Source organism: Suncus etruscus, chromosome 6, assembly GCF_024139225.1.
Source record: "Suncus etruscus isolate mSunEtr1 chromosome 6, mSunEtr1.pri.cur, whole genome shotgun sequence".
NCBI classification, from domain to species: domain Eukaryota; kingdom Metazoa; phylum Chordata; class Mammalia; order Eulipotyphla; family Soricidae; genus Suncus; species Suncus etruscus.
The window spans coordinates 105,990,390-106,002,109 of NC_064853.1; the positions used below are offsets into that span (position 1 = coordinate 105,990,390).

Here is an 11,720-nt window from a genome sequence, read left to right on the forward strand (position 1 = left end):
CTGAGCCTGGAGCCAGGAATAACCCCTGAGCACTGCCGGGTGTGACCCAAAAAAACAAAACAAAAAAAAACCAAACAAAACAAACAAACAAAAAAAAAGAAATCTTTATCTTTTCACACCCACTAGTTTCCTAGGTTGGAATGGCCTGTGTGTATTCTCATCTCATCTCTGACATTAGGTTTAGCAACCAGAAAAATTGATGATGCTATCATGACTTTATTATTATATTTTCCAGAGGTAACTCTGTTAAATCATAAAGCAACATGATGAATACTCTTAAGATATGGTCTATTCTGGAGAAGGTTCCATGAGGGCTTGAGAAGAATGTGTATTCTGCTTTCTGGGGATAGAGGGCCCTATATAAGTCTATTAGCCCTAGATCTTCTAATTTTTCATTTAGTGCTCTTATTTCTTTGCTATTTTTTTTTTTTGTCTACTGGATCTGTCCAGTGGTGATAGTGGAGTATTGAAATCTCCTACTATTATCACATTTCCCTTCTTGTGTTTCTCCAAGTTAGTGAGCAGCTGCCTCACATATTTTGCTGACTCTACATTAGGTGCATAAATATTGATCAGGGTTAGTACCTCTTGATCTATTGTTCCCCTGATTAGTGTGTAGTGACCCTCTTTGTCTCTGATAACTTTCTCGAGGTTGAATGGAATTTGGTCTGATATAAGAATGGCTGTCCCTGCTCTTTTTTGTTTTCCATTGGCTTGAAAAATTGATTTCCATCCTTTATTCTAAGCCTATGCCTGTCCTGTACTTGTAGGTGTGTTTCTTGCAGGCAGCAGAAGGCCGGTTTATGTTTTTTAATCCAGTTCTCTACTATGCGTCGTTTAATGGGAGAGTTTAGTCCACTAACATTTAGAGAGATTATTGATAGAGAGGGCTGTTGTGCAGTTGTGCTGTGTGGGGTGGTTGTTGTTACAATCGGGGGTTTGGATTGTGTAGTTCATCTGTGAGTAGGTCGTTTAGGATTGGTTTTGTTTGCACAAATACTGCAAGCTCGTTTTTGTTTGAGAATGTCTTTAGGCTTCCGCATGAATACTCTTAAGCCTTAAATAAATTTTTATTTATTCTTTTCATTAAAAAGATGATTAAAAGACAGTATAGATCTATCTATAGGTAATGTCTACATAAAATAAACCTTAACATGATGGATTGAAAAATAAAAAAATTTTGAATTAAAAAATTAGGTTAGACTAGTAATGGATGTATAGAGATAAACGTAAACTAATGTTACGATATAATTTTATTGCAGGTTAGACCTCAGTACTGCAGGTTCAACTTTGGCACATCCACACTCTTTGTCGCAAAAATATTTTTGGATTTAAACCCTGAGATGTCCATGTGAAGAGTGAGTCAACACTGTGAAATCATATGTCCATACATATGTTGAAGTCTTTGTTCATTGAAATGCATTTTTAATAAGGTGAGGGGAAAAGGAACAAAGACTACATTTTACTACTCATTTTTAAGATATATAATATGGAAATATTTTCTAGTATTTTTTGAAGTAAAAATTCTGGAAGACAATATTAAGGAGCACTTAACTAAAACAATGTCTCTTCAGGAATTTTTCTAACATTACATTTTCCCTTTTTTTCTTCTGAGAAGGCCCTGCCCCAAAGTCCTCAAAGGAAAGCTTTCGATTGAGTTATTGGTGTTCAGTGTTGTTGCTTTTCACTCATCAATATTTATGGAGGAGGGAATTAAACTGTGGGTTGACCTTATGTTTTTCTATAAAACTAGAAACCACACACTCTAAATTCTTCTAATCTCTTCTTGGCATGACTTGGGCAAGTGTGTGTATGAATGCGATGCTTGCCAATTATTTCTGCACCACTGGAGAGACGTGAAAATATTTGTTCTCACTGAGCTGCAGGAAGGGGTCGGGTCAGTACCAACATGACTACTCATTTCTATTTCACCTTGTGGAGAATGTTCTTTCAAGAGCACTTAAAAACAATAGGCTTGGAACAAGTCATAAAAACTAAGCAGGGAGGATGTTTAGTCTGGAAAAAGAAGAGTCAAGAGGACCAGAGGCTATTCCCACAGCTTTGGAAAAGAGAGCAAATTTGGTCTATGTATCTCCTAAAGGCAAAATTGAACTCATGGAGGTAGGTAGGAATCTAAGAAAAGTGTGCTCCAGGCTCATATGTCTAAGAAGAAGAAGGCTAGTTTGCCAATAAGTGGGATTGCTCAAGCTAAAGACAAAAGTCTACTTGTAGGGATGCTGCAGAAGGGCTGAAAACCTCCTCCAACTCTACACTTTTGGGATTTGACCACCATCTTTCCCAATTCTGTTTTTATAAATAGAAAACCACTCATCTCAAAGCAGTATGAAGAGCTGAATAATATTGTGGTAGAGCTACAAGAGGATAAGGAAAGTGTCAAGAGTCAATGAGAGATGTCTGATGTCCATTAAGATACCAGATACCTTCAGTGAACAGAGTTGTTTCTTAGGAAGTGAAACTAAATTGCAACAGAGCCAAGTTTTTCTCCTCGCTAGATTTCCTTTTATACTACAATTCAACTGACCCAACTTCCCTCCTGTCTTGGTTAGGCCTTAGTGATTAGAGTAGAGCTGGAGTAAGGGAAGTCAAAGAGATATCAGACCTGCATATCAGCAGATATCCAGCATACCAGGCTGTACAGTCTGGTGGTAATTCATGAGAAGCAGAAGGCAGTAAATCATGGGGCAAAGGCACAGTGGGTGGGCTTGTAAGACAGTCAGGTCCTGGGGATCAGTTCTAAGTTTCGGGGAGATGGTGTTTGAGATGTTTTAGGTTTCAAATGGAAGGAAGGGAATATAAAAGAATCTTATACTTCCCTGGCAAAATATATTCTCCCTTGAGCATATACAAAAGCAGTAGTTTGGTGTTTTGTAGGTTATCCACATCTGGATACTCACTCTTCATCCTAAATGTAGTCTGTGTCTATTACTGTCTGAAATCCTCTCAGAGATTCTGTGGAGGACAGTGCAAGCATTAGTGCTGAAGAGGTGAGGGGTGGAGGGGGTGAGGAGAGAGCCAGGGGACTTTGCAGAAGAGATTAAAAAGGACTTAAATGGAACTCATGTGAAGTAAGCCAGAAGGAGAGGAACAGATATGAAATTATCTCTCTCATATGAGGGATATTAAAAAATCATAAGAAGAAAACAATAAATGACTTAAAGCAACAGATCTGAGGACTAGTCTACAGAATCAAGCTTAATAAGGTTGGGAATCTGAGGAAAAGGGTGGGAAGAGGGAACCCTTAGACATTGGTGGAAAGAAATAGACACTCTAGTGGAGGATATGGTTTAAAAATGTTGAATGTATGCAACTCAAACAAGAATAATATAAATCATGATGTTTCAAATAGAACCTTAAAAATGACCCATTTTCATGACAACTGATGTTCTGAATACAATAGAATTTGCACTGGCACTGAGATGTGGGCTGAGCATGTGTATTCATAGTGCTGACAGCAGGCTGGGGCCAAGGGAACCCTAATGCTGAAAAAGCTGGAAAGGCAGCAGTGGTGATCCCAGAAGATGTTCATTTTGATGGAGAAAAGCCTTAGAAGTCACACCAAGGAGATCTGGTTTTCTCAGTCTCCCCAAAGTAAGAATAGCAGCTTCCCCCAGCAGGAGAGATGATGTTGTATATGATACGGTAGAGTGGAGTTCTGCCACTTAAATTCATAGGTTGGGATCTCTTTTGGGACAAGGGCAGGATTCGACCTACTCTTTTAGATATGAATTTTCTCCACGAACTCCCAGTCTCAGATTCTTCACCTCTATTTCTAATCCCATTATTGGATAATTGAAGTCAACAGTAGTCCGGTTCTTCTTTTAGATTTTAAACAGCAAGAACTGGGACCTGAACATTCACAAAGACTGAAGAACCAGAGGAGAGCTACACTTCACTGGAAAAACAAGCATAAGGCAGAAGCTAAGAAAGGCTCCAATAAAATGGCAGGTCCAGCCCATTACATATAAATCTCTGCCAATAGGTCCTCTGCTTTATGCATCTGTCTTTGGCATTTGTGATCTCCAGATTTTTCATCTAAATGCATTAAATATTTGCTCCAGCAGGAGACTGAATATGTGTCCCAAAATTCCTGTGTGGAAACCTAATCCTCGTGGGATGGTATTTGGTGGCAGGATGACTAGGAGATGTGTGGGCCATGGTATCAGGAGTGGGATTTGAACTCTCAGGGCAGAAACTTACAGGCTCTTTTTTGCTCCTTCTGCCTCACAAGGATGCTGGGGCAGAAACCTCCCATGAACCAGGAAGAAGGCTTTCTTAAAACATCAAATCTATGGACACTTTAATCTCGTGTCTGCAGCCTCCAGAAAAGAAAGCAATAAAGTACTGCCTCTGTTATACCACCCGAACCAGGGCACTCCTTTAGCACAGCCAGGATGATCTGAGCTCCAAACTCATCCCTCCTTTCCTCTGGAGGAGCATAAGTGAGTCAAGACTTTTCCAGAGTTTATACAGATTGTTTACAGGAAGCAGAACTAAGATTGTGTTATGTCAATCTGGCCTTCATTTCTCTAGGTCATGTCAGTTTTCATGGAGACAACACTATTATTCACATAAAGTTTCAGCCTCTGTGGGCTTTGGGCTTTCGTTTTTTCTGTTTCTTTTAGGGGAGGATTGCCGAATGTCCTATCCAGCTGTGCAAGGGATTATTACTGTACTTCAGAAATAATTTTTGGTGGGACTATTAGGGATGCTAGGAATTGAACCTAAGTTAGTCATATGCAAGGTTCGTGTCCCACTCATTGTAATATTACTCCAACCCCTTCTTCTCTATTTGAATTTGCATTCTCTCTTTTTTCTTATGAATCAGATCAGCTGCTTTCAGTATAAGCAAATGCTACCAGGTCAGGTAACTTGGGGAGCAATTTGGGTTTATGTGCTTCTTATTTTTACAGGACCATAGATAAAATCTCTTTATATAATTAAAACTGTTGCTATATAACAACACAGAAATGACTGTGCATTGCTTTCAAATTATATTATTTAACTTTTTAATTTTTGCCGTCACATCAGGGAGCAGTAACAAGAGGTGCTTTGAAGAGGTATTTTCGACTTATTGATGTTCCTTAAATGAAAGACCTGTTGTGAGTGTACACACAGGAAAGGGAAGAAAGAGAGGTCCGTGTGTGGGTGTGAACTCAGCCCTGCCCAGTTGTCAATTCATATCATGGGGAGCACAGAGAAATTTCTGAAAGCAGGAAATTAGGGCTCTGTAACACTACTGTGGTTTGTCACCGGACACAGAGGAGTTTCTGGTTGTGACTGAAGACAAGGAAAGCTTTGGAGAGGAGATGACATTGTGTTTTAAAGAGCAGACATTTGGAGAAACTAAAAACAGTGCTGGGAAGAGAGGTGTAGAAGTGAGGCCATTTCCACCAGTGTGGCTTCTGTCTCTCTATTGCAGTCACCAACCCATGCACACTGACCTCCTTGACCACAATTTAGTCTTGTCCCTAGAATCCCCTATCTAAGACTTATGAGATTAATAACCCAGTCTCTGCTCTTGCCTGGGAAACCTATGAAGTAAACTGTAACTCTCCCATAGTTCCTAGAAGAATTAACCCTTACTGACCCACCATGGGAAGCTGCTCAATCAAATAACTTTTGTGAGGTTCCTTATTTTTCCTCTCTCCTACTTGTTTTCTCTTAATTATCTATCACCTATTTCCAAAGACAAACATTAAATTCATATTTTGAGGTATTAAAATCCATTCTTAATATTCAAGGTATTTTAGTAGAGGGAACAAAAGCCAATAGGCAAGATGTATGGGAAAGTTTTAGGGAGCTCTAAAGTTCCCAGATGGCTACTGGTTTGGGGTTTACACAGAGATTTAATCATTTGATTGAAGATTAGGGTTATGATATGAAGTGCTTAGATTCTGAACAAAAGTAATGATTGTTCTATGGACAACAAGAAATCACGGAGGTAACAAATTCCTGCCTAGGTCTTTAAGTTTCTGCTTTTCTGAATCAGTGCCTAGTTGCCACATGCTTGTCTTCCAACACCTTAATCCTCAGTCACCTGCTTGTTAGAAATTCAGAAGGACCTACTTGGAGACCACAGAGCTGATGTCTGTCTTTCAGAAGAAAATTTCTTCTTTTTGAGCTTCTTGGAGAAAGCAAGGACTTGAGGGGAAGATTATGTTTTGAACCTGTTTTGGCAGTTCTGGTATTAACTGGTTTATTCTTCATAAAATGACTGAGTAGTTTTAGATAGTAATCCTAGTTGTTATGATCACAGAGGGAATATCTAATGTAAAAGGTCCTCCCTTAACCTCAGACAGCCCTAAGAAATTCTAAGAGTATAGAGTTGACATATTGGAGGCAAACAGAAAGAAGCTTCCAGCCTGTGTTGAGGAATAAGATGACATTTTCCTGAGATGTGACCTATAAGGTCTGTTCACAGGGGTTGGCTGGTGGAAGGGGGGAATCTTTTAAATATCCCATTCACTGAGGGCCTCATGAGCATTTGGGCAGGAAAGTCACAAAGCCTGAGAGAATGATTTTGTACACCTACAAGGAATAGAAGAAGAGAAGGAAGATTTGTTTGTTTCACTGGGAAGGCCCATTAAGCACAGGTCTCATCTTGCTAGCAGGGAAAAGCAAAGAGACAACATGAGTCTAACACATGTTGATGGAATGAACCAGGTCCTGGGCTGGGTGATGGGGTGGCAGTGGGGAGAAGAAAACACTCAAGCTGAGGAGTTCACGGCCATGTGAACATTGTGAAGGCATGGACATATCTCACTAATGTTCCAGAAGAAATGCAAAATATCTGAGAAGACCTGGGCTTACAGTTACTTGGGTTTAAGTTAGAGTGATTTAAGGGAAGACAAGGAGAAGATGGCATAGGAGATGGGCCTTATAGAACATGAAAAGTTTATATGGATTGACAAGGATGTTGATGCTGGGGAAGCCCTATTGGGAGGGAGGGTCACCAGGGTCTCAAAACCTTCTCCCAAGGGGGCCCCTGCCTGAACCTGGTGCTTCCTGGGAGCTTCCTCTCCCTTCTCCACTCCTGGCACTCAGATCCAAGGGCAGGAGACTTGGGTCTAAGCCCTGGCATAACCTGGCATAAAGGAAGTCACATTCCCTGCCTGGGGCACTATTCCACTATTTAGAATAGAGAAGAGTAGCTGATCAACAATTTCAGCATCAAAGGATGGGGTTTGTGGGGCCCCTCTCAACTCCTTTCAGTACCTCTACCCACCCTGAGGAGAAGGCTGTTAGGGGATCTGCTGTTCTCTGACTAGAGAAAGCAGGCCCTATTCTTCATCATACTCTTACGTGTTAGTGTATGTGCCTTTGCCTGTCTGTATGTCTCTGAATGTCTAGTGAGTATTTTTATATCTCTGCGAATCTGTGTATATCTGTGTGTGTCTATGTCTGTGTTGTACTGTGTTTCGGTATCTGAGTGTATATATATCTCTGAGTGTGTGTCTATGTGAGAGGATGTGTAGCTCTGTGTCTGTCTTTTTGTTGTGTGTGTCTGCTTCTGTGAGATTATGCGTTTCTATGTCTGTATTGAATGTGTCTGCAAATATTTATGTATATGTAGGGAAATTCACTGGAAGGCCCTCCCAAACACTGAGAATTCCTTTAGACTGACACTTAGCCCCAACCATATGTCTTCTTTTTCTTCCCACGTCTTCACCCACAATCTAACCTCATACTGGTTTGCCTGTAGCACATAATGCTTGGTGCCCAGATAACTTTTGGCATTGGCCAACTGCCAGCATGGTGCAGGCTTGCCTCACAAAAAGAGATGCTATTCATGAAAGTCTCTCCTTTAAGAGCCCAAGAATGTACACTCTTCCTGCCAGGATGCTGAATCTCATGCAGACTTGCTAAAGTGCAGAGCTCAACTGCAATTAGGTAAAGCCTCCAAATCAATGACTGTCTTAAAAATTAACTAGAAGTTAAATTCACTGCCTAAAAGGAATAACTCACCCTACTTCTTGTCAGTTCATGCTGAATTTCAGATATTCTTTTTTTTTTTTTTTTTTTGGCTTGGTTTTGTTTTGTTTTGTATTGTATAGAACACACACAGTGGTGCTCAGGGGCTGTTCCTGACTCTGTGTTTAGGAGTGCCAGAGATTTGGATTAGGATAAGCAGGATGTCAAAGCAAGTGCATTAACCCCTGTACTATCTTTCCAGTCATATTCTCTAGAGGAAGTTCCTTGGATAAAATTGAAGATTGTTTACTCACCACTTTGACCTCCAGTTATAGGTTGTCCTCTAACAAGTCCAAAGCCTTCTTCCCATTCACTCTTTTGAGTTCTTCTGAGTTTTTGCCTTTTCTATAAGTGGCTTATTGGAGGTACTAAGGATCTTCTTAACTATTTCTGCAGCCTTTACCCAGTACTATTAATAGATGAAGCATTCTCTGATATGTGTTGAATACTGTTTGGGGGTCAGGAAAAAGACGATTCACACTAGAATCCAACTGTCTGGTCCTAAGGAAAAAAAATAGCACCTTCAAGCAGGTAAGTACAATGTACTAAGTGCCTGCAAAGAGGCACAAGAAGGCTCTAAAATTTACAGGCAATAATTTAGTCCAGCTGGTGGCATTATTATGGCAGCAGTGGTAGTGACTTTTGTTTTAGTGAGGCAAAAGTAGGAGTGAAATTCAGAAAAGGGAAAGCTTGATAAAAGTAATTGAATGAGTTAAGAATAAAGTAGGGGGCCGGAGAGATAGCATGGAGGTAGGGTGTGTGCCTTGTATTCAGAAGGACAGTGGTTCAAATCCTGGCATCCCATATGGTCCCCCGAGCCTGCCAGGAGCAATTTCTGAGCATAGAGCCAGTAACCCCTGAGTGTAGCCAGGTGTGACACAAAAACAAACAAAAGAAAGAATAAAGTAGAGGGGCCAGAGTGATAACACAGCTGGTAGGGCATTTGCCTTGCACATGGCTAACCCAGGTTCAATCTCTGGCATCCTATATAATCCCCAATATTACTCAGGGATAATTTCTGAGTGCTGAGCCAGGGGTAACCCCTGAGCACTACTGGAAGTGCCCCCCCCCCAAAAAAAAAGAAAAAGAAAAGAAAAAAGAAGCAAAGAATTTGAACACGTGAAGATAAAGGAAAATCCAACAAACTCCAAGCTAAAGAAGGAAAATCAAAGTACATAAAGCTGTTTTATGTACCAACTGGAGTTGGTCTTGGGAAGATATTTTGGACATAACTGAAGTTGGTATTAGAAAGCTAGAGAAAGCTGTTCTCAAAAACAACAATGTGTTCTGTCAGGTTTAGGTCCAAGAGATGCATAATCTGTTGTCTCTCCAGACCTATTTGCCAAATTTCAGATTTACTAATTGTGCTTGAATAATCACAAAAATTATTATCACATATGTCCTTCCTTGTATTCATTAAAAGTTTCCTTTTTCTTTTTATTAATTGAGGCACTTTAATTTCTAATAATGTTAATGATTTTGGTTTTTTTTTTTTGGTTCATGTAGGGGCCATATCTGGTGATATCCAGGGCTTATAATTGGTGGGCAGTGGTGCCATAAGGGATGCCAGGGATTGAACCCAGATTAGGCAAATTCTCTACCTTATGTACTAACATTCCAACACTGTTAATGATCCTTTTGCCATATGCATTTCACAGTTCTCCTGTTTTGATTCTATATTCAGCCATGTGACTTGTATGTTAGCAATTGCATGTATGCAGAGATCAAAGTTATTACACAGTGGGGTTTGTCCTCTCTTGCTGTTGTTGGTTGGAATTCTGCCTGGGTGGGTTCACCTAAGGACAAGAGACTAAGTGGAAGAGCACTGGTCAGAGACACATGGGTGAAACCTAGCAGAGATTAGCAGAAGCACCCAGCTGAATTCAGTCCAAATTGTCAACATGCAGAATTGTGGGCTAAATAACTGGATGCTGTTTTGAAATTTAAGCATTGGAGTTGTTTGTTATATAGCCAAAGTCACAGCTACAGGAACAAGCCCAGATTGAAGGGATCCAGGTTTTAAGGTCATGGAATAGAAGAACACAATTTGCATTGGGAGAAATGTGAATTATTGTGGGATCACTGACTGTGGTAGGTTGCATAAACAGCTACACATTCTTTCTCTCCCTTGAGAGGTAGAATCTGTTTTTTTTTTATTTTTTAAATCAAGAGGATCACATGATTAAATCACAAGGTGGCCACTAAGTTTAGCTAAAGGTACAAAGGTCAATGTAACAGAATCCAAGAGATGAAAAGTGCTTATATTTGAAGGAGTGTACCTGCTTTCTATTCTTGTTGTCCTGTTTGTATGGCACTAAAGTCAAAACCAATAATCTGAAAAGCAAGATATTCATACTGGGAGAAGTCTGTATCTTTGTAACTTCAGATAGTCTGAGTCTAATTGAGATCAACCAAGGTAGTCACTAATCAGACCACTCTCACACATCTCCAAAATAACCCCATCTGAGTTCAGATTAAATTACAATACTGTCTATAATACTGAGGAATAAATACATAAATATTAAGGCATGAATTGTTGGAGTGGGTTATGAAAGGTGTCCGGTCTCTCTCCTGCTCTGGCCCAGGCTTCTATCATGTTGTATTCATTAATTTACATCTTCTCTACCTTCCCCCAGTAGAGAAAACTAAAATGGGGACCTTTAATCCCCCTGGTTTTTCCTCTGTTAATTTCTGTGGTAACTTCTATCCATTACCTAGAGCTCACAGTCACAGAGAAATTTCAGCTTCTGATCATTGTTTCTTTCTAAGCCCCTTCGTCATGCCAACTAGGAGCTTTACCATCTCCTTTAACCATGCCCACATTTTTCTTGCTGCTCCAGGATCCATTTCTGAGAAGCCATCTATGTCCCCAAAGACCACCCATACAGACCATACAAACCACCCATGTTTTGTTTCTAGGTAGAGTCTGTTGTAATTTCAATAAATAAATGCCTCTGTACTGGGGAAAGCATAAACTTGCTGCAAGAGGCATTGTCACAGAAGCATCCTCAAGGTACTACCATTGGCTTGGACATCTGGAAAGTCATGTTGATGAATCAGGCTAATAAGGAACATCTTTCCTAAGCTGACCTTCAGCAGCCAACTGGAGCCTTCTCTCTCTGCAGGGAATAGTTATCACTAATTCCCTGCCAAGTTGCCATATTAGAAGAAGAAAAATGAGCCTTTCAAGTGCCCACTGATGCCTATACCCCTCTCAAGAGAATTTTTTCCAAGCACTTTATTTTGTTTGCTTGTTTATTTATTTTTGTTTTTTTGTTTTGTTTTGGGGCCACAGCCAGTGATGCTCAGGGGTTACTCCTGGCTATGCACTCAGAAATTGTTCCTGGCAAGTGGAACCATATAGGATGCCAGGGAATCAAACCCATGTCCATCCTCGGTCAGTTGCGTGCAAGGCAAACACTCTACTGTTATGCTATCGCTCCGGCCCCTCCCAAGCACTTCCTTTTCTTTTTTTAAAAATATGAATGCTTCATGAATTTGCCTGTCATCTTGCACAGGGACCATGCTAATCTTCTCTGTACCGTTCCAATTAGTATATGTGCTGCCGAAGTGAGCACTCCCAAGCAATTTCAATCTAACTTTAGGATTAAGCAAATCATTAAGCAAATCACACAGTTGTTTACCCATGGGCCTTTATTACTGGGAGGGCAGCCTTACATCACCTTTACTTAATAATCTTTTGTATGGCCATGACTCCCAATGACACT

General features: G+C 40.3%; 1 non-coding gene across 1 annotated transcript; it reads right to left on the minus strand.

Annotated features, from left to right (window-relative positions):
* Positions 1 to 11,466: 11,466 nt before the first annotated feature.
* Positions 11,467 to 11,570, minus strand: LOC126012318 (U6 spliceosomal RNA). Its single transcript, XR_007496834.1, has one exon. It is a non-coding gene; the product is annotated as a U6 spliceosomal RNA (small nuclear RNA).
* Between the last annotated feature and the right edge of the window lie 150 nt (positions 11,571 to 11,720).